The sequence below is a fragment of the Dipodomys spectabilis genome, unplaced genomic scaffold (genome assembly GCF_019054845.1).
Source record: "Dipodomys spectabilis isolate Male_0828 unplaced genomic scaffold, ASM1905484v1 ptg000002l, whole genome shotgun sequence".
NCBI lineage: Eukaryota > Metazoa > Chordata > Mammalia > Rodentia > Heteromyidae > Dipodomys > Dipodomys spectabilis.
This window is the reverse complement of record NW_024870679.1, coordinates 1,006,306-1,027,736: the sequence shown is the minus strand read 5'-3', so window position 1 is coordinate 1,027,736 and position 21,431 is coordinate 1,006,306. Positions and strand designations below refer to the sequence as shown.

The following is a 21,431-nucleotide window of genomic DNA, read 5'->3' as shown; positions in this document are numbered from 1 at the left end:
GCAGGTATAAAAATAGAACAATGAAATTTGCTGAAACTGTTTTGAGAAGGGAAAGTGGGATGAAGGAGACTGATGGAGGGGATGAGGTTGATCAGGGTATATTGTATAACGTGCAGAAATGTCATCATGAAACCCTCTCTTATACGATTAATGCATGCTAATAAAAATAAGTATATCAATTAATTAATTATTAAGTGAAAAGAAATTACCACTACAAGGTAATTTTTTAAAAAACTGATGATATTGGTGAGTGAAGTTCTTATATATAATTTAAAGATACAACTTATTTATTTAAATAAGTTGCCATATCAATCTTACTGGGCAAAAACAGATTATAGGATGTAGCACATCACTCTATGTGTAACTGGGTCATTAATAAGCTTCAGGACTTGAGTTAATGTCAGCAAATGACTCAACCTCTCTAAACTTCATTTCAAAACTACATTAGGACCCTAACTACTTCCCACAGTGAAGTGGGAGGCACCATGCCATGCCTGGCCCCCTTCACTCACCCTCCACATTGTATAGCACACCACCTTTCTTCTGAAGGTGCAGTGTGGAGCAAAAGTGACACACGTACACCACGCCAAAAATGGAGCCATTTTCATGCCAGCAAAGTAGGCAATATAATATTAACTTAAAGGGCTGTTGTAAAGCTAGACTGAGTTCATACAAAAGAGCGCTTAGATAGAACTTGACACAAAGTATCCCCTTAATAAATATTAGCTATTAGAATTATTGTTATTATCATAATACCATCATCAACAGCATTAGTGGTTATAAAAATTTACTACAAGTGGATGTCAAAAACGGAGCTGGATTACCAGAGAATGATCTCATGAATGAGGGGGATCCAGGCTGAACCCCAGAGGACAGCCAAGCACATCAGATAACACTTCCAGTTAAGAGGAGCTAGAGGCAGAGTTCCAGCTACATAGTTACCTGGAACAGCTAAGTCTGGAAAAAAAAAAAATTACACTGTTTTCCCAGCTGTGAGGAAGGTGTCTGACCTTTCTGAGATGTGACCGGATGTCCATCAGGTCCTAGGCAACTAGAGAATTGCTGTGGTTTGGGGGTAAATGTCTCCCAAGGGCCCATGTGTTGAAGGCTTGGTTCTCAAGGTGGCGCTATTGAGAGATGCTGAAACCTTTGCGGGGTGGGGCCTAGCGAGAAGATCTGAGGTCATAGGATCCCCAGTCCCTTCCTCTTCCTCTTTTACTTTCTAGGTTTGCTCTGCCACATCTCCTCAACCTCTGGCATCCCCACTAGAAGCCCCAAGCAATGGTCAACCTAACTATGGACTAGAACTTCTAAATTCATGGATCAAACATGAACTGTTTCCCTTTTGAAGTTATTTGTCTTATTAAAATTTTATTAAAATGATGAAAAACTGACTAATGCAAGAACTAGGTATCCCATGAGCCTAGTAGGGCCTGCAGAAACAATGCAAAAGACATAATTCAGCCTGGATCCACAGATAAATACAGTATATGATGGTAGTTTCCCCCAACCCTTCATTTTCCCTTAGCCCTGGCCAGGCTGGCAGCTGTGGCTGGTTGGATGTGGGATTTGTGTGCTGTTTACAGTGCTTCCTTTTTTATTCTTGAACCTGGAAGCTTTACTAGGTATTAAATTCAAGCATCAGACTGCTGTTTGTGCTCCTGGGTGGAGGAAAGAGAGAGAGAACTGTAATGCTTTCAAAAAGTAAGACCTGAATCATTTATGAACAGGCATCACAGGAAACCCAGAGCCAGTATTAGGACAAGAATTGCTTCCAGAAGGAAAATATTTATTGTGGAAAGTCCAGCTCTGCCCTCACTCCATCAGCCCCCAAGCCCTTGTTAGCAGAATCACATGAACTGGTCCCTTCAGCATTAAAGAACACCCTGGAAGAACGGGAGTGTTGTAAGAGGAGGAAGCCCAGTACATTAGGACAAAGCAAGCTCTGACAATTGTCATTCTGTGCTAAGAGAGCAGCTCTGTCCTGGCTGCCATGGCTTACTTAGTTCACTTTTGTTCTTGGTGAAATTTTTTTTTAATCCTTATGTCTCTCCAACAGAAGCCTGCTGGCAGGTGGGCTAATTCAATGGTCAGATCCAGCAGACTATGAGTTCCAATCACAAGCTGACCTTGGTTGAGGAATGTGTAGTTTCAGAGTTAAATGGCTTCTACAAATTCTTTCTTTCTTGAAGCCACTAGTTCAACCCTTTCATTAGAAAGGTTATAATCAGACAGAGAATGTTTCCTTTTAGTGTCTTTGGAATCACAATGCTGAAAAGGACTGGAAACAAGCAAAACAAGACTGAGAATTATGAAGAGCTAGGGTTGGTCTTTTCTATACACATCTACCCTTTTGTTCCCCTTCCATTCCTCATCTCCCAGACATTCAGAATAATACACAGCTTTTATTTCTTCTTACACCTGAAAAGATCTTGTTATTTCCAGCCACTATGGACTATCCACACACATTTTACGCAAGCTTTTTAAAGTAGCTAAGATCCTAAAGCTCTTGGCAGTGCTGATATGGAACCAGGATGGGTGTTTGCTATTCCCTCATAACCCCTCCAAGTGACACTGCAAATCCCAGAGTGAACCAAACAGTCAGGTTGTAGAGCCCTGCACAGAGTTCTTTCAATAACTAGAAGGATGTGTGATCTACCTGCTCTGGTGATCCCCCAGAGCTGCTAGAAAGCTTATTGAGCTGTGTTGGGGATGGTAATCACTTGTACTCTGGCTCTGCCACTAACCAATTGTAGGACTTGGAAAAACTCCATCTTTCTACCTTTCTGTTTCCTCATCTTATATAAGAAAGAGTCAATGATCTCTAAGATCTCCCTAACTCAGCTGGGTACCAGTGGCTCACTCCTCCTGACTATTCAGGAGGTTAAGATCTGAGGCTCACAGTTCAAAGCTAGCACAGGCAGAAAAGTCTGTGAGACTCTTACCTCCAATGATTCAGCAAATAGTGGGAAATGGAAGTTTGGCTCATGTGGTATGGCACCAACCTTGAGAGAAAAAAAAAAAAGCTAAGGAATGGTACCCAGGCAGTACAAAAACAAAAACAACTCCTTAACTCTGTAATTCTTTGCTGTCTCCAACCCCAGACTCTAAGACTCCTGGGGTTGGGTGGCATTTGGAGGACCTGAAGGGATAGGGAAGAGCATCAGAGGCATCTATCTCCCTACCCTGGGTGATCACATGTCCACTTTTAGGAGGAACCAGTGCTAGCACCTGGGCACTTATAGCTTCCTCACAACTGGGGTGAAGCAGGATCCAGCTGAAACTGAAACATTCCCATAGCATAATAACAAGTTCCCCAGACCCTGGATCAGGCTGAAGAGATATGAGGGCATGAGGTGCCATCCTCATTCCAGAAGCTGGCTTACCTCCAAAAGGGCACTCCTACCCCAGCCCACCCTACCGCTGCCTTCTCAATAGTTCTGAGGAATGTTCACCCAATGCCAAATTCACATCAATATGGAGTTCTGGCAAAGTTTAGCAAAATCTCAAGCACAAGCAGGAAAAGTCAATGGGGAACAGGATGGAGTGTCCCAGGGGCGGGAGGGCGGTGGAACACAGAGCTGGGCACAGATCCCCAGCAGAGTGGCCAGAGATCAGACACTTGGCTCCACCCTGGGGGATGTTTTCTAGATGGACCAGGATAAGAAGAAGCCAAGAGGTCTGAGGAACATAAGAAGCTGATGCCCAGGGACATGTGGAGTCCAGGCAGGAAAGTGAAGCCTCAAACATGAAGATCCCTGTAGTAGGAAGTAGAGTGATACAGGGAAAACTTTATCCTAGAAACTAGAACTGGAAGGCCAGCTGCAGCTTACCCCCATCTCAAAGCCTCAGTTGGTACTCCGAGAGCTCAGAAGGTCAAAAGAACTGTCTCATGGCCTGCAGCTCTTTCCAATCAGCATATACAAGCTCCTAGCAAATGGCCTACTCCTTTGTAGGGTGTAAGTGTGGGGAGGGAAAAAGGTTGTTGTTTTGAACTTTGGGAGAAAAGTATCTATTTATAGATCCAGGTGTTTTAACCTCTTAGAAGGCTTGAACTTTTTCCACTGTCAAAGGAAGATTTTGGACTTAATAATACTGAAAGCACCTTCCACTCTAACATTTTGAGGGTCTATTGTTATTTAAAAATAAAAAAGTGAGATCATACAATATTTGTCTTTCTTCACTAAGCATAATACCTTCCAGATTCATCTTTGTTGTCAAAAACAACAATAGTTATATCTTTAAGGCTGAGTAATACTCCATTTTTAGTTTTCTTTTAATTTTTATTGTAAAGGTGATATGGGGGGTACAGTTACATAAGACAGGTAATGAGTACATTTTTTTTAATAGTGTCATTTCTTCCCTCATTTTCTCCTAGTTTTTTGCCTCCTGACCCTCCTCTCCCCCAAGTTATGTAGTTCATTTTCAACATAGTGTCTAGTGAGTATCACTGCCACATTTGTTTACCCTTTGTCCCACCATTGCTGTGCTCCCCTTCCCCTTCCCCCAAATTCATAAATGTACATACAAGACAAAAAGTACAGAAGTCAAAAACAGTGACAAAGGGGAAAAACACAAAAAGTAAAATAACAAAAGAACCTCTTGTTCCCACTTCTTGGAGTTCACTTCCATAAATATCACTTTATATAATCATATGAACATAGTTATTGAGCCTTTGTGATCCTCTCCTAAGGATATCCTTTTGGGTTCATCATGTCCAAGTGTACTTTTTTCGTCTTTACCATCCATTGTATTTGCATATGGGTTTATAGGCACAGACTTATTATTACAAATGAGGGAAAACATGCAACCTATGTTAGGGGGGGATCTGGCTTACTTTACTTAATATAATTTTTTCCAAGTTTTTTCATTTCCTTATGAACGGGGCAGTATCATTCTTTCTGGTGGAAACATAGAATTCTATTGTGTATATAAATGACATTTTCTTGATCCATTCATTGGGTTGATTCCATATCTTGGCTATGGTAAACAATGCTGCAAAGAACATGGTTGTGCTGGTAGCTTTAGTGTGACCTGATTTGTGATCAACTGGATAAATGCCCAGGAGTGGAATGCTGGGTTATAGGGGAGCTCTATGTTCAGTCTTTGAGAAACCTCCATACTCCTTGAACAAGTTTACATTCTCACCAACAGTGTAGTAGAATTCCCTGTTAGCAACATCCCTGCCAGCATTAGTTATTGTTGGTTTTCTTGAAAATGGCCTTTCTAACTGTAGTGAGGTGGAATCTCACTGTTGTTTTGATTTGCAATTCTTTTATAGCCAGAGATGCTGAACATTTTTTCATATGTCTATTGGCCATTCTTACTTCTTCTGTGAAGTCTCTCTTTAAGTCTTTAGCCAACTTAATTGGGTTATTGTTTCTTTGAGATTGTAACCTTATAGATTCCTCTCCCAAGTTACTTGAGCTGATCCAAAACTTTGGCAAAGTAGCAGGGTATAAAATTAACCCACAAAAAAATCAGTAGCTTTTCTGTATGCAAACAATGAGAAGAGCAAGACTGAATTCAGGAAAGCAATTCCATTTGTAATATAAAAACAAAAAAACTTGGAATTAACTTAACCAAAGATATAAAGGATCTCTATGATGAAAACTTTAAAAATCTGAAAAAAGAGTTTAAAGTAGTTTTAAGGAAATGGAAACACCTTCTATGCTCCTGGCTTGGGAGGATTAACATCATGAAAACTGCAATACTGCCCAAAGCTATCTACAAATTCAATGTGATATTCATCAGAATCTCAACATTCTTCAATGACATAGAAGAAGCAACCAGAATATCATATGGATTAATAGAATACCCCAAAATACTAAAATAATCCTTACCAGGAACAATCATGCTGGAAGAATATCAATACCAAACTTCAAACTCTATTACAAAGCTATTGTAATAAAAAAAAAAAAATAGCTTGGCACTGGCACAAAAGTAAGCCTGAAGATGAATGGAATAGAAGACACAGAAATGAACCCACAGACCTATAGTTACCTAATATTTGATAAGGGAGCCAAAAACTCAGGATGGGTGAAAAACAGCTACTTCAACAAATGGTACTGGCAGAATTGGCTATACACATGAGAAAACTGAAGCTAGATTCCTATATATCACCTGCACCAGAATCAATCCAAAATGGATCAAAGACCTCAATGTAAGGCCAGATATCATTCAAATATTACAGGAAGGGGTAGGGAAACACAAGGGCTCCTAGCATGGGTTGAAACTGCTTAAGTAAAGATACAGAATCACAATAAATCAGAGGAAGACTGAATAAATGGGACAGCATCAAACTGAAGAGTTTCTGCATGGCAAAGGAGATAGATAGCAAGTTAAATAGCCCACAGAACAGGAGAAGATCTTTACTAACTATGCATCAAACAAGGGCATCATATCTAAAATATACTTAGAGATAGAAAATTAACCCCTCCTTTGTGTTTGTATACTATATTTACTCTATCCACTCAATCACTGGAAGTATCCATCTTGATTATAGTGAATGGTGCTGTAATGAACATAGGAGTGCAGATTTCTCTTCAGCATATCCATTTCATTTCCTTTGGATATATATCCATTGATGAAATTGCTGAATCATATGATGGTTCTATTTTTAATTTTGTGAGGAACCACCATACTGCTTCCCATAATAGCTGTACTAATTTACATGCCACCAACAGTATACAAGGGTTCCCTTTTCTCCACATTCTTATCTCTAAAAAAGTCAAATGCAGGGTCTGGGAAGGTGGTCAGTGGTAGAGTGCTTGCCTTGAATGCATGAGGCCCTGGGTTCGATTCCTCAGCACCACATAAGCAGAAAAAAAAAGCCAGAAGTGACACTGTGGCTCAAGTGGTAGAGCACTAGCCTTGAGCTGAGGAGCTGAGGAACAGCACCCAGGCCCAGAGTTCAGGCCCCATGACCAACTCCCTCCCTCCAAAAAAAAAAAAGTCAAATGCAGAGAATAGAATGCTGGTTGTCAAGGATGGAGGACAACTGTATACTCTAGAGGGCAAATCTTCAGACAGCAGAAACATTTTATACCATGGTGACCATAATAATGTACACCTAGCTGAGCATTGATGGTAATCCTAGCTACTATAGGCAGAAAAGCCTAAGAGACTCTTACTTCTAATTAACCAGCAAAAAGCTGAAGTTGAAGTCTGTCTCAAGTGGTAGAGTACAAAAATCAAGTGAGCTGGGCTCTGGTGGCTTATTCCTATAATCCTAGCTACTCAGAATGCTAAGATCTGAGGATTGCAATTCAAAGCCAGCCCAGGAAAGTCCTTGAGACTCCTTTCTCCAACAAACTACTCAAAAAAACAAAGCTGAAAGTAGAGCTGTAGCTCAAGCAGTAGAGTACTATCCTTGAACAAAAAAAACCTCAAGGGCAGCACCTAGGCCTTGACCTCTCGACCAAGGACCAGCACACAAAAAGAAAAAGGAAAAAGCCAAATGAGAGCATGATGCCCTAAGTCCAAGCCCTAGTACTGACAGAAAGAAAGAGAGGGGAGAGAGACAGAGAGAGAGAGAGAGTGAGAGAGAAGGAAAGAAAGAAGGAAGGAAGGGAGGGAGGGAGGGAGGGAGGGAGGAAGGAAGGAAGGAAGGAAGGAAGGAAGGAAGGAAGGAAGGAAGGAAGGAAGGAAGGGGGGGTGGGAGATGGAAAGGGATGGGAAGGGGAAACAAAGGAGGAGGCAACAGTGCTTGATAAGAAACGTACTCATTACCTTGCCCATGTAATAGTAACCCATCTGTATGGTATTTTCACAATAAAAAAAAGAAGGAAGGAAGGAAGAAGGGAGGGAGGGAAGGAGGGAGGGAGGGAGGGAGGAGGGAGGGAGGAAGGAAGCTGTATGACAGCAAATTGTTTAGAGATTATAACTGAAGTCCTCTCACCACAAAAAAATTTGAGTATGCGGATGGATATGTCAACTGACTTTATTTAATCATTTTACAACATATATATATATATATATATATATATTCCAGAACAATACATATACATATATATAAACATCCTAACTATGTACACCTCAAGTATGTACAATTTTCACTTACCAATGATACCTTAATAAAGCTGAGGGGAAACAAACACTGAAAATACAGAGAGAAGAGACAGGAGAAGGAAGTGGAAGGTAAGAAATACAAAGTATGAGGACAAAAAAAGCAACTTGAGCAACACAAGAGTGGCCACTTTTAAAAACAAACATACTTTGGAGAGAGGGATGGAGACCTTGGAGGAGGTGCCCCTGTGTTGCCCTGAAAGGAATTCATTTGTCAAGGCTGAGAACTGCTCTATAAATCCTTAGCCCTTTTGCAGGAGGCCCTGGGTTGATTGGAGCCATTCAACTTTAAGCCTGGTGATTGCTTTAGAAATATCCAATAGACCCACACCCTACCCTGGAGACCTCTAGGGAAGGATTGACCCCTATCCTATTATCCCAGGCAAAACTCCAGGTATACACAGACCTGTTTGGCAACAAGCAGGGCAGTCCTACCTAAGCCTAGCCATGAACATTCCATTGTGGACCTAACCCAGAGGGAACTCAGAGGCGGAGCTGTGAGACCAAGAGGTTGGAATGCTACCTCATCAGTATGAGAACTGGACCTGAAAAATCAATCAAGGCCAGACAGATGTATAAGTTACTACCCTAAGTGTGTTTAAGTTAGAGCTGTTTGGCAATAAGATCACTCCCCTCTACCCCTTAACAACAAGGGAGTCAATTATCACAGTGTATGTAAACTAGACGTCATATCAATAGTTGTAAATAGATTGATACCCTATTTTCTGCCCATACTTGTAGTCACCTCTCCTGTACTAAACTAAATGAATAAGGTTGTTAAGAGGAACTCAAGGTTCAGAAGCCAGTGAGCACTGGACCCCTGATACCCTCCCTTTCTATCTTTCCTCCGTCCTCGGTTCTTCAGTTCTGGTATCCTGTCATGCTGTCCCTGGTTGCTGGTAGCAATATTAACGGAAAGTCCCCGCCTCCCCCAGCCTTAGTAACCTTTTTGTCTCCTTGCTCAGATCCTATAAAAGCCTAACTCCAACCCCACCTCCTTGTACAGCCTCCATTCCGAAGGGAAGGTGGTTTGCTCCTTGCTGTGTTTCAATAAACAGTCCTCACCTATTGGGATTGAGTCCAGCCGGTTCCTTTTTCCTCCTGTTTCCTAACATCTAGTCTGTCAGTAGAGAACCCTGGAGCCTCGAATTATATGGGCCACCAAAAGCTTGAGTGGTTCCTGGGCCTGTGGCCACAGCCAAAATCTAAGTGGGGCAGGGCCAGCCTGGGCAGGAGGATTAATGGCAGTGATTGAATATTTTATGAGTGGAATATTGTGTATTTTCCAAAATCGAATGGAATGTCATTTTTTTCCCCCAAGAGATGTGGGATGTCATTGCCCTCATTTCCCACTCAAACCACATACTCCATGGCAAACAAGATGAATGGAACTAGGAAATTCCAGAGAAGTAGCAAGAGAAAGAGGAGCCTTCCTCACTTCCTGTCCCATTGGCTTGACCTTCCATAGCCACCTCCCTGTTCACCCAGTAGTTAAACCCACTATCATGTGGATCATTTTAGCATCCCTGAGCTTGTGGTCTCTATACTCCTAAAAGATTAAATCCCGGGGCCATTTTCTTCATCCCCAGCATCAGATTTGGAGAAGTTCTCAGATCTTCCTTACATTCTTAAAACTAAAGTCTTGTTTTCTTTAGGAATGCCTTCCTTTAGGCTAACTGAAGTCTATCCTAATGCAACAGCAGGTCATGGTTTCAAAATGTTAACTTTTGTGAAGAATAGAACATAACTGCCCCCCTCCTTAGGACAGAAGTTCTCTGCCTATTCTTGATATGAAAGTCTTGGGGATTGAAGTGCCTACTAACCCATCCTCTTTAAAGCATTATTGGCTTGTGCAAATGGAACTGTTTGATTAGCACTAGAATAGTGAGAGGCCCCTTCCTGTCTCCAAGCCCTATTCCATGCTCCAAGGCCACCCACATGCTCTGCTACTTTACATTTGCCCTGCAATCTTTCATGCCAGTTGACTTTTCATCTCCAAATCCCTTTTCACATTAAACACAAACCCACACACTCTGTCCCATTTTCCTTTGAAATAAATCATAAGCCCATGCCAGAAACGACTCAGGGTGTTCTCTGGAATTTGTAAACAGCATTAAAGTCTTGTGGGAAATGTCACAGAGTGTTGGCCTGAATTTATTAAGTAATTTCTCAGCTTAAAATATATCTTTCCAGCCTGCTGTCTGACAACATTTACCTCTAATGGAATTTTATCCACTCTTGATCACTGAGCACACTCCCATCCGAGAGAGCCAGTACACAAGCTTCTCCTCCTTGGCTCTCAGTTGGGTTGACTTCAGACACACCAGCCATATCCCCACCTTCCAGAATCCCTTTGGAGCTCTAGGAGTGTCCAACTCCCCTGGATTTCTAGGGGTGCTGGTATGCTATCACATGGTAGACATGTGACTGTAACTAAATTTAAAAAAAAAAAACCATATTAACCAGCCATATTCAATTCATACCAGTGGGAAGCCCAGTGAATGTCTCAAAAAAGGTTCATCAATGTTCATCAGCCCAATCATCTCCTGCTAGGCCCTACTTCTTAAGAGTTCCCTCTGCCTTTCGATACTGTTACACTGGGGACCAAGTTGAGACAGAGACAGAGACAGAGACAGAGAGACAGAGAGAGACAGAGAACAAGTCAATAGCAGAACTGGGATGCCAACTCTGTACAATTCCAGATAAATATACTCATGCTATTTACAATAACACTGTGGAATACTGAACAAAACGGTTTCAAACAAGTCATCCAAGCCTGACTTTTCCTCTTCAAGCAATTTTTATCTTTAAGCTCTCTGTTATAGAAATGTTGGCACTATTTTGACCTCTGGCTATAATCAGTCAGTTGAATTACACATTTGTAAAGAATAACTGTTTTGTGTAAAGTTAAAATGGAGAGAGGAAACAAAGAGACTGTCATTTACATCCTTCTGAAATCCATCCCCTCTATCTGTGACCTCCAACCTATTAGGTTCCAGGGCCTGTCCTGTGCTAATACAGCATCTGTCAGGGCCTGGATTAGACACAATACTCTAAGCTCATGGAATTAATTCTAAGCCTGCCGCAACACTGAATGTTAGTTTTTCTTTACTCTACAATATAGAATAGATACTACAGCATATTGGGGAGGAAAAAAATTCCAGACCCTGGAATTGCACAGAGGTAGCATCCTAACACTGCTATTGACTTACACTTTCTCTCTGTTTCTGTCTGTCTCTCTGTCTGTCTCTCTGTCTCTCTCTGTCTCTCTCTGTCTCTCTGTCTCTGTCTCTCTATCTCTCCGTCTCTGTCTCTCTCTGTCTGTCTCTCTGTCTCTCTGTCTCTGTCTCTGTCTCTCTGTCTCTGTCTCTCTCTGTCTCTCTGTCTCTGTCTCTCTCTTTCTCTCTCTCTCTCTCTCTCTCTCTGTCTCTCTGTCTCTCTCTCTCTCTCTCTGTGTGTGTGTGATCTTAGACAGTGTTATGGTTTAGGCATGGTTTGAGTGTATCTCCCAAAGGTGTATATGCTGAAAGCCTGGTCCCCAGCCTAACAGTATTGAAAGGTAGGGCGACTCTTAAAGGAGGTGGGTCCTAGCAGAAGTGACTGGGTCAGAATAGTTGGTAGTGAAGACATCGATGCTGGCCTTGTGGGATGGGTCAGATTTCACAGGAGTAAGTTAGTTCTTAGCTGAACAGGTAATTATAAAATAACAAGACTGGCCCTCTCACCTCTTACTTCCTGTCTTGTCAGGTGACCTCTCTGTGTATGTGCTCACTTCCCTTCCGCTTCTCTCCCACGGTAAGATACCGCCAGAAAGCCTGCCCCAGATGCCAGCAGCATGCTATTCCAATTTCTTGCCACCATAACTATGAATGAAAGAAAACTCTTTTATCTATATATTACCAGAGTCAGCTATTGCATTATAGCAGCATAAAAGGGCCAAAAACAGATTACTCAACAATTACTCCCTGTGTCAGTTCCCTTATCTATATAATAGTAATAGTATCAGTGCCTACTCAGAGGGTTATTCTGAAAATTAAAATGTTACATATGCTACATAGGATGTCTAGTTATTCTTAAATAATTATTCATCATCAATAGTATTATTTGTGACTATTAAAGATGCTTGCTGATATATTTTATTCTCTGCCTTTGTTTCCTCCTCCTCTTCTTCCTCCTCCTCCATCTTTATCACCTCCTCCTCCTCTTCTTGCTCATTTTCTTCTAATTGGATATACTACTTTGGTCTCTGGTGACTGAGGATAGTCTCTGTAGCTGGTCTTTTAGGCTGAGAGACAGCCTATACTAGCCTTCAAACGGATCTCTCTTCTTTGTACACCTGCCTTGATGAAAGAAACTTCAGCTCCCAAGGGGTTTGCATTCTGGAATATAAGGTAAAAACTGCCCACCCTGCCTTCTCTCCAAAAAAAAAAAAAAATGACTAGACAAGCCAGCAGCCTTCAATGTGTGAGGGACCAGGGCCAAGGAAGTTGAAGGTCTTAGTGAAAACTGAAAGGAATTTCAAATAGCCAAACTCAGGACAAAAATTAAAGTGACAGTTAATCAGATTACAAAAATACCTAAAACATAGTAAGGAACAAGAAATCTGAGAATATGTGTGTTTGTTTGTGTGTATCTGTGTGTTAAAACCCCAACTAGGACAGAGATAAACTAAGAACAGAATTTGAAATTCAAAAGATTTTTTCCCCCCTCTTTGGTCATTGGTCTTGAACTTGGGGCCTGGGCATTATCCCTGAGCTCTTTTTGCTCAGGACTAGCAGTCTACCACTTTGAGCCACAGCTCCACTTCTGGCTCTCTGGTGGTTACTTGGAGATAAAAGTCTCAGAGACTTTCCTCTCCAGGCTGGCTTTGAACCATGAGCCTCAAATCTCAGCCGCTTGAGTAGCTAGAATTACAGGCGTGAGCTACCAGTATCCAATTTCAAAAGTATTTTTGTTGAAATTTTTGTTTTGTTCTAGAACATATGTACTATTTGAGTATGTCTCTTCTCTGCTCTAAGAATACACCTACTAAATAGATGGAGAAAGCAAAGGCATATGCCAAAAATGTTTCCTCTGGGGTTCCTTTTTTACTGGACTCAAACAGGGTTGATAATCACAGTTGTCCTATTTGATAACATCACCTCAAACATGTTACAATTGATTTGATTACAAATTTCTTCACATTTTGATTTGGGAAGATGGGAGACACACTTATTTCCTTGAGGAGATTTGCACATTTTTCTGAGTGTATTTACAGAATCACAGTGGGCTGGTTATATGTATTCCAACTTCATTCCCTTTTTAGTGGAGAAGATGGCTTTCTCACCTTTTAACTGAAGTCTAAAGGATATTTTGAGCAGTTGGAAAACAAAATGAACCATCCATTTATTTGTTTGCCTCATGCTTGGTATTTTTAATAAGTGTAAAGAATTATGAGATGGTTTAAAGTGTTTACTCTGCCTCTTAAACTCTGATTAAGCAGTGGAGTGAGAGAATGTTCCTACATGTCTAGACAAATGCTCAGGCAGCAGGCACAGGCAGAAAATAAGACTGTATGCTGAACAGGCAAAATGAGAAAGCCTGACCTGAGGTCCGTGACCTCCACCAGTTAATGAGCAAAACTACAGGAACAACAGAGAACAGGATGACAGAAAAGAAGGTCAAATGCAAACTGGCCAGAGCTGAAAATAAACCTAGGATTAATTATGAATGAATTAAACCTACCAGCTCAAATTAAATAGCCAATTTTACACTTGACATTTTACAAGTATTTTTATTAGTTACCATTTTTATGTATGCATGTGTGCTCTCAGAGATTATTCTATTTGTCTTTCTTAATATTCATTAAGAAATTCCCAATTCCTTGAAAAAAAATTCATGTGATACATCCTATAAGCAGAACTGGTTTTGTGAGGCACGGGCCTGTACAGTTGTTCTAAAAACTTGGTCTGTGGCAGTCACTGGGAGTTTGGGCAACAATGCAGAATGGCAGTATTACATATAAACATCTCAGTTAACTCTGAGGAGGACTACAGCTTGAGAAGCATCACCCCGGAAAACAACTCCAGGAAATGGTTCCTCTTCCTACACGTGACACCTGAGCCATGTAACTGTTCCTTAGAGCTTGCACTCTCTCTGTCTTTGATTTATTCACACTTAGGGATGCATTAATATACAAGGGAAGTCATCAGGCTAATGTGAAGAAGCCCTTGAGATGTTATCTTGACCCTCAAGCTACTTACTTGGAAAACCAAACAGAAACAGGAAAAGACAGTTGGAAGTGAATTATTAATACAAGACACCTGGGGATGTCATAGTTTAGCACATGCAGAGTTCATACGGTGAAAACTAGGGCTGTAGTGCCAGGGCAGGCTTCGTGACACAAATGACAAGTACTTAGGAGAGACTGACAGAGTGAGAGAAGGTTACAACTTCACTTGCAGAGCAATGATCAGGGTCTCTCTCCTTGCAGTACTAAGATGCTAATTAAAATTACCTTCAGTTCCCACAGGCACTATCTAGTTAAAGCTCAAGAGGAGGAATTTTTTTTAAAGCCCATAAAATTTAGTACCAACTTAATTTTTATTCATTGTGAATCAATGCAGAAACCAGAATAGACCTAACACATCGTTGCTGAGTGTGTTTTGGAATCACGACACATCCTTGGCTTAAATCAGAAAGGTGATAAAATTAAAGAGAAGGTCCCAGGTCTTCACTCCCACTTGTGGTTGTAGTTCTGTCCTTTGGTGTCTCCTTACAGGAATGGCTACAAGAACAGGAAGTTGGCAAAAACCCAGTGACCTGTGTAGGAAAGTCAAGTCTATAGCATATATAAGGGTATGTGATAGAACCATCCTCAGATATGGGTGACCAAGGCCTCTGCCCTTAGCAGCTTAGAGTTCCTTGTGATACTCTTGCACCCCTTATATCCCTGTTTGTGAGTGAATACTCCACAGGGTACAGAGACATGCCCAGCAAGAGCCTCCCTTCTAAGATGGTACTCTGGTATGTGGAACACTGGAATTCATTGCTTTTCTCATGCCTCTTCCCCAGGTCCATATCCCAAGGTATAGAGTGTTCCCAGGCCTAGGAGTATGAACAGAGCATGGGAAAAATTCATGAGGGAAGGGTGAGGGAGAATGGAATCAACAAAAGGAAGGAAAAGAAGACAGCTCATGGGGACTTAGTTTCTATGCTTACCTGAGCTATGAAAATATTAGGAAAGGACACCAAAGATCCTCAGCCTCTTGGAAATTGTGGCAACCTTCTCTTTATTCTACCTGCACATACCAAATATTAGCAGGTCATGTGACACCACAGTTCACTCATCCACATCCATGGGGAGCAGCAACTGTGTGCTCCATCCCTGAGGGAGGAGTAAAACTCTCCATTCTCTGGTCCCAATGACCTGTGTAATGAGTAAAACTAGAAAATGTCTGTCAATGCATAACTTGGCCCTTAGCCATTTCTCCTTCTGGTAGGGATCAGAAGGAAGCTCAAGGCTTTACCACCCTGCCATGGGTCTATCTGTACATTCCACCTGGGTAGAACGGAGTACAAAGGCTGCATCTGGCCTTAGGTCTAACGTTGTCCTCCATCTTAGCAGCAGTCATGGGCTCTCCGTCAGAGCTCACACAGCCTACGCATGTGCAAATGGACAGGCAGCTCCAGCAATGCCAAGTCGGGGATGCACCATGGAGTCTGAAGGTAAAAAGGAGATAGGAAACAGTTTAGGGAAGAAAACAGTCTGCACAATGGATGAAGAAACACTGAGAACAAATTGTATAGAGCAACCTGGATGGCAGCAATTGAGGAAAACAAGTTTATCTGGAAAGAGCCTAGGAAGGAAGGGACTGCAATAGGAAATGGAAGTGTGGAAAATGGTACCTGTGGGATTTAACCTAAGTCGTGGAGCAAAGCAAGAACATGTTCCAGAAAACCCAAGAGGATTTCTAAGGGGAAGATAGCCTGTTTCACAAATGAGGACTGGATTCTCCAGGAGGGTCCAGTGATTCCAAGGACCCAGAATGGCTGAAAGTATAAGGCTCATCCTGTAACTGAAGTTTGGGCATGCTTGACTTGTCCAAATGACACCACATTACTTACCTACCTGGAGCTCTCCTCACTCTGAGGAAAGGGTTGGGTGGATGCAGCTGTCTGAACAGTGTCTATTTGATGTAACCACAGTGGAGAGCTGGGCCACAAGCTTAACATTCTCCTAGTTACTGTGGCTGGAGGCCATGAAGGCAGCCAGAGGGGACAAGCAGGTACTGCCAGATGCTCAGTCCTTTCATGTGTGTTTTTACTTATCCAAATTAAACAACAGTTTGGCAAGATAGATTGTTGACTTTTGTTTAGTTTGGCTTAGAATTTCCTGTTCCTACCTTGGCTGAAATGAAGGCACCTTAACCTATCATAAAACTACACATTTGGAATGGTCTGTGCTCAAAGATAGAAATATGAATATAACAAAGCCATGGAAGATGTGGAAATGGATAACAGAATGAAATAATTAAATGGTGCTGAGGCAAGATAGATTGGGAGAAATGAGGTATGGTAAATAGCAGCCAGGAATTCAAAAACTCCGCTTAAAGCAAATACAGGAGACTGATCTTCACCTATCAATTTCCCTTAAGATTAAGGGCCTAAAGTTGGTTTAGGAGAATATGAGGCAGGAGAGATTAGGAAAAATGTGGCCTGGAGAATGACATCCAGGAACCCAGAAACAAAGTATTTAGAAGCACTATTCTCTGTGCTTCTAAATACACCCTTTCTGAGAGACAACAGGATGCACTTCTTATTTTAAGGATAAGCATCTGTTTTATGGCAAGATGCATTCTTTCCTGGAAGGAATGCCCATGCATTCAAGAGTGAGTCACAATCATGAATATCCGTGGGGTAGGCAACAGGAACTAACTCAGAAAGTGTAACCTCGGGAGTGATTAAGAGCAAAAATTAAAAAAGCAAAACAAAACTATCTTTGTATAACTCTAAGCCAGACCCTTCCTTTACCATATAAATGTCAAAGAGCTCTAGGCATCTCTATTTGAACACCCACATTCTACCTGTTAGTGTGACGCCACCTTTCTGCTAGCCTGCTTACTCAATAAAGCTCTTCCAAGTTTTCTAAGAAATGTGACTTGTCCAGAAATTCTTATTCTGCAATCAAAGTCAAAGACCCTAGGTGAAGAGTTTCTACTTTTAGAGGGAAACTTCACAAACCCTCAACAGGACCCAGTGGCAAGTATCATTCAAGAGAAGAAATTTTAAATGGGAATTAAAAAAATGTTGAAAGGGAGGGGGACAATTTTTTTTTATTGTGAAAATACTGTACAGAGGGGTTACAATTACATGGGCAAGATAATGAGTACATTTCTTATGGAGCATTGTAGCCTCCTCCTTTGTTTCCCCTTCCCATCCTCCTCCCCCCCCACCTAATTCTCCCTGCCCCCCCCCACACACCAAAGTTGTAAAGTTTGTTTTTGACATAAGGACTTGTACATCTCATTGTTGCAATGGGACCACCTGTATCCCTATTTAAACGATTGGTTTTTCCCCCTTCCCTCCACAAATTATAACAACATTAAATACAGTGAAAGCACAGGTTATACTGTGGGGAAGGGACATACAAAGCAACAAAGTAATAATCTTATAAATGTGTTAGAAACAATCGCATGAAAGAAAAAAAAAACATTTGAATACATATCGTAGGGTTCATTTCCCTAGCATCAACTTATCTGACCTTTTCTGCTTGACTCAGACATATACTAGATATTGCAAATAAGGGAAACCATGGGACCTATGTTTCTTTGGGCCTGGCTTACTTCACTTCATATAATTTTTCCCAAGCCTTTCCATTTCCTAACAAATGGGGCAATGTCATTCTTTCTGATGGAGGCATAGAATTCCATTGTGTGTATATACCACCTTTTCTTGATCCATTCATCTACTGAGGGGCATCTGGCTTGGTTCCAGATCTTAGCTATGGTAAATAAGGCTGCAATAAACATAGTTGTGCTGGTAGCTTTAGTGTGGTCTTGTTTATAAACATTTGGGTAAATGCCCAAAAGTGGGATTGCTGGGTCATAGGGAAGCACTATGTGGAATCTTTTGGGGAACCTCTATACTGCTTTCCAAAGTGGTTGAACAAGTTTACACTCGAGGGGGACAATTTTTATAAAAATAGAAAGGAAGGAAGGACATCAACAAATAGATTCAGCCAGCTTTCCCCCTCCCCCACTAGAGGTCACCAACCAAGGGAGGGTCTGGAGTCTTACCAGAATCCCCCCTCCTAAAAGCCCCATGCAGGGTAGAGCTGTAGGTCCTGCCATGTCTCAGGCCAAATCAGAAGATCTGTGCTGTTTCAAACAAACCAATCATAATCCCAGTCCAGCCCACCATTCTGTGAGCACCTTGCTGGAGGGTCTGCTTGTTTCAGATACACCAATCATGATCTGACAGATTGCCTGAAGGGAGAAGAGAAAAGTGAGGAGGATAGGGGCAACATAAAGCAACAGCCCAGACCAGGCAGGAAAACTGGTTTCTGGGTCCCCATGCTCATTCTCCTGAGTGGCCTTTACTTCTTACTAAATGAACTCTTTAAAACTGTGCTCATCAATCCTGGTCTTATCTTGATACTAGTGGAGAACAAGTACCCACCATATTCATGTATATACTCATGTATTGTGTATCAGGAGAGAGGGAGGAAAGGAAAGAGGAAAAGAAGAAAAGGAGAAAGGAAAGAATGGAAGAAGGAATGGAGGGAGGGAGAGAGAGAGGAAAGGAAAGAGGCAAGGAGAGGGGAAAGGAAAGGAAGGTAGGGAAGGAAAGGAGTAGAAAGAAGTATGCAAGGATGGAAAACAATTGAGTACCTACATAGGGAGTAGAGAAAGGAAAGGGAAAATAGATGTACTATAACTAAAACTATCCTCATCTGCATGAAACAAGATATTTGCATTTCATTCAATGTCTTTCTGGTTGTTTTGTTTTTAAAAAGTGGCAGAGAATGTCAGACAGCTGTTTTGCAGCTTCTGCCACTTTGTCAAAGCCAGCCCGTACAGCCTGACTGCAGGCAGACCAGACAGCTGTGCTGATGGCAAGGCACTCAGGGAGCAGATGGGCCGCGTCTGCAGGCAGTGTCCCAAGGATCAGTGTCTGGTGCCCATCACTCACCTGAGCCAAGGCTCAGAACCAGGATCCCCGGGAATGTTGCCGAGAAGAGAAAAGCAAATGTAGCATCTTTTCTCAGTCTTTATTAAAAATAATCGAATGCTATGATAATATTCTCTCAGTAAAATCCCACAAAATTCCAAGGTGATATAGTCTAAGGCCCATGCTTGGTCCTAAATTCACTGTTTCATCTCTGAAAAAATCTGTTTCTCTATTTTTAGAAGAATTACAATATGTCACAGATTAAATGAGGTAAGAAGGATAGACAGGCTGAAATATAGTAGGCCCTTGATAAAGATGTCTTTAAAAAACATAAAGTGGGTGCACCTGAAGCTACGATCCAAGGATCACAGTTCAAAGCCAGCCCCAGAAGTTGACTCGATGAGATGAGACTCCAATTAGTTATCAAAAAGCCAGAAGTGGAGCTGTGACCCAAGTGGTAGGCCACCAGATTTGAGCAACAAACTAAAAGGACAGAGCCTAGGCCCTGAGTTCATGCCCCAGTACTGGAGTGCGTGCGCGCGCGCACACACACACACACAACCATATTTGCAAAAAAGCTAAGTTAGATAATGGATGGATGGATAATGGATGATAGAAGTAGAGGTGAAGTCAGAGATCCAAAAGACCTTCAAATGAACTTTTGATTTCTGAGAAATGCAAGAAATATTTCACACTCCCATTCTATCCTCCTACTCCCTGTCAGTAGCAAGACCACTTGGAAATCACAAATGTGACTCTCTTTTTACCTCCCTCCCAAATCCACCCTCAGTAACATGACTCTTCACTCTCCTGCCCAGCCTGACAAAAGATCTGTATCCAACCTGGTGGGGGATCCTGAGGATGGAGCGTGCCCCTGGCAGACAATTAGATGTGATTTGAGGGTTTCCATCACATGATGGCCTATTCCCCACCTCTGAGAAGTACAGTACTTTGTGGTATGTTATATTGGGTGGGGTAGAAGACAATTGGAAGATGAGCTGAGAATCTCCATAGCAACAAGAGTAAAAGGGAAGAGGGCAGCTGGCTTATATCTCCCTCACAAGCTACCATGATCTAAGGTCAAGGGACCTGAATTAGGGACCTTTCCTTACAAGATTCCTGGTAGTCAATCAGCTCATCTGCATCTTCATCTTCATCATCCTCCCTGTACAGCAGAAGAGCCCATAAGACTGAAAGACCCTAGTATATGTTCTGCCACTAGGTCCCCCAGAGAACTTGCTGACCAACCCCCCCTTCCGCGAAACTAAGCCTCCACCAAAGAGGGCAAGGCAGGATGTTGTGGTTAAACCGTTAAACCGGGAATAGGGAACAAAAAGTCTCTGAGTTAACAATTAAAGGGCGAGTACAGACACGTCAGCTAACTCAACTGCCTGTGGAAAGCCCCACCGCTAACCCCTAAGTGGACCTTGCCTAACCCGTTCGCCTGACTCAACCCTACCAATCCCCACCCTAATCAACCATGCATCTCGCTTCTGTAACCCTGCTTCCAGCTGCCCATAAAAGAGGGTGCTCTCCTGTGCCCCGGCGCGCAAGTCTCCCGATAGACTTTGTCGCCCCGGGTACCCGTGTAACAGGTTCCCAGCCACCGACCCGAACCTTGTGGATCTTGAGGTCGTGTGTACCTGGGAGTCTGGGGCATGCCCGAATAAACCTCTTGCTGATTGCATCCGCACAAGTGGTCTCGTTGTTCCTTGGGAAAGGGTCTCTCTAGATTGAAAGGCACCCCACCCTGGCGGGGGTCTTTCATCTGGGGGCTCGTCCGGGATAGAGACCCCCACCCAGGGACCACCGACCCATTTTCGGGAGGTAAGCTGGCCAGCATCTGTGTGTCGTCTGTGTGTCATCTGTGTACTGTCTGAAGTCTTGTGTGGCCAATTTCTGTGCGCTTGCGAATCTGGTGAGTTCGGCCGTACTCGTCCGTATCTGGCGGGCCCGTGGAGGAGCTGACGAGCTCGTACTCCCGACCGCAACCCCCAGGAGACGTCTTGGGGGTGTCCGGAGCCTGAAAAAGTGGCTCATCCGGAGCCTGAAACAGTGGCTCATCCGGAGCCTGAAACAGTGGCTCATCCGGAGCCTGAAACAGTGGCTCATCCGAGGGCCTGAAAAAGTGGCCCATCTGGAACCCGGTCCTTTTGGACGCGTGGTTCATCAGGGGAGACGAGAGATCCGGACTCTCAATAAAGTCTCCATCA

At 42.5% G+C, this 21,431-nt stretch overlaps 2 long non-coding RNA genes across 2 annotated transcripts; both read right to left on the bottom strand.

Annotated features, from left to right (window-relative positions):
- Positions 1-682: 682 nt before the first annotated feature.
- LOC122112567 lies at positions 683-21,054 on the bottom strand. Its single transcript, XR_006148240.1, has 3 exons — positions 20,963-21,054; positions 18,527-18,533; positions 683-693 (listed from the first exon to the last, which is right to left on the bottom strand). It is a non-coding gene; the product is annotated as an uncharacterized LOC122112567 (long non-coding RNA).
- Positions 14,631-15,329, bottom strand: LOC122112574. Its single transcript, XR_006148243.1, has 2 exons — positions 15,268-15,329; positions 14,631-14,868 (listed from the first exon to the last, which is right to left on the bottom strand). It is a non-coding gene; the product is annotated as an uncharacterized LOC122112574 (long non-coding RNA).
- Positions 21,055-21,431: the final 377 nt, after the last annotated feature.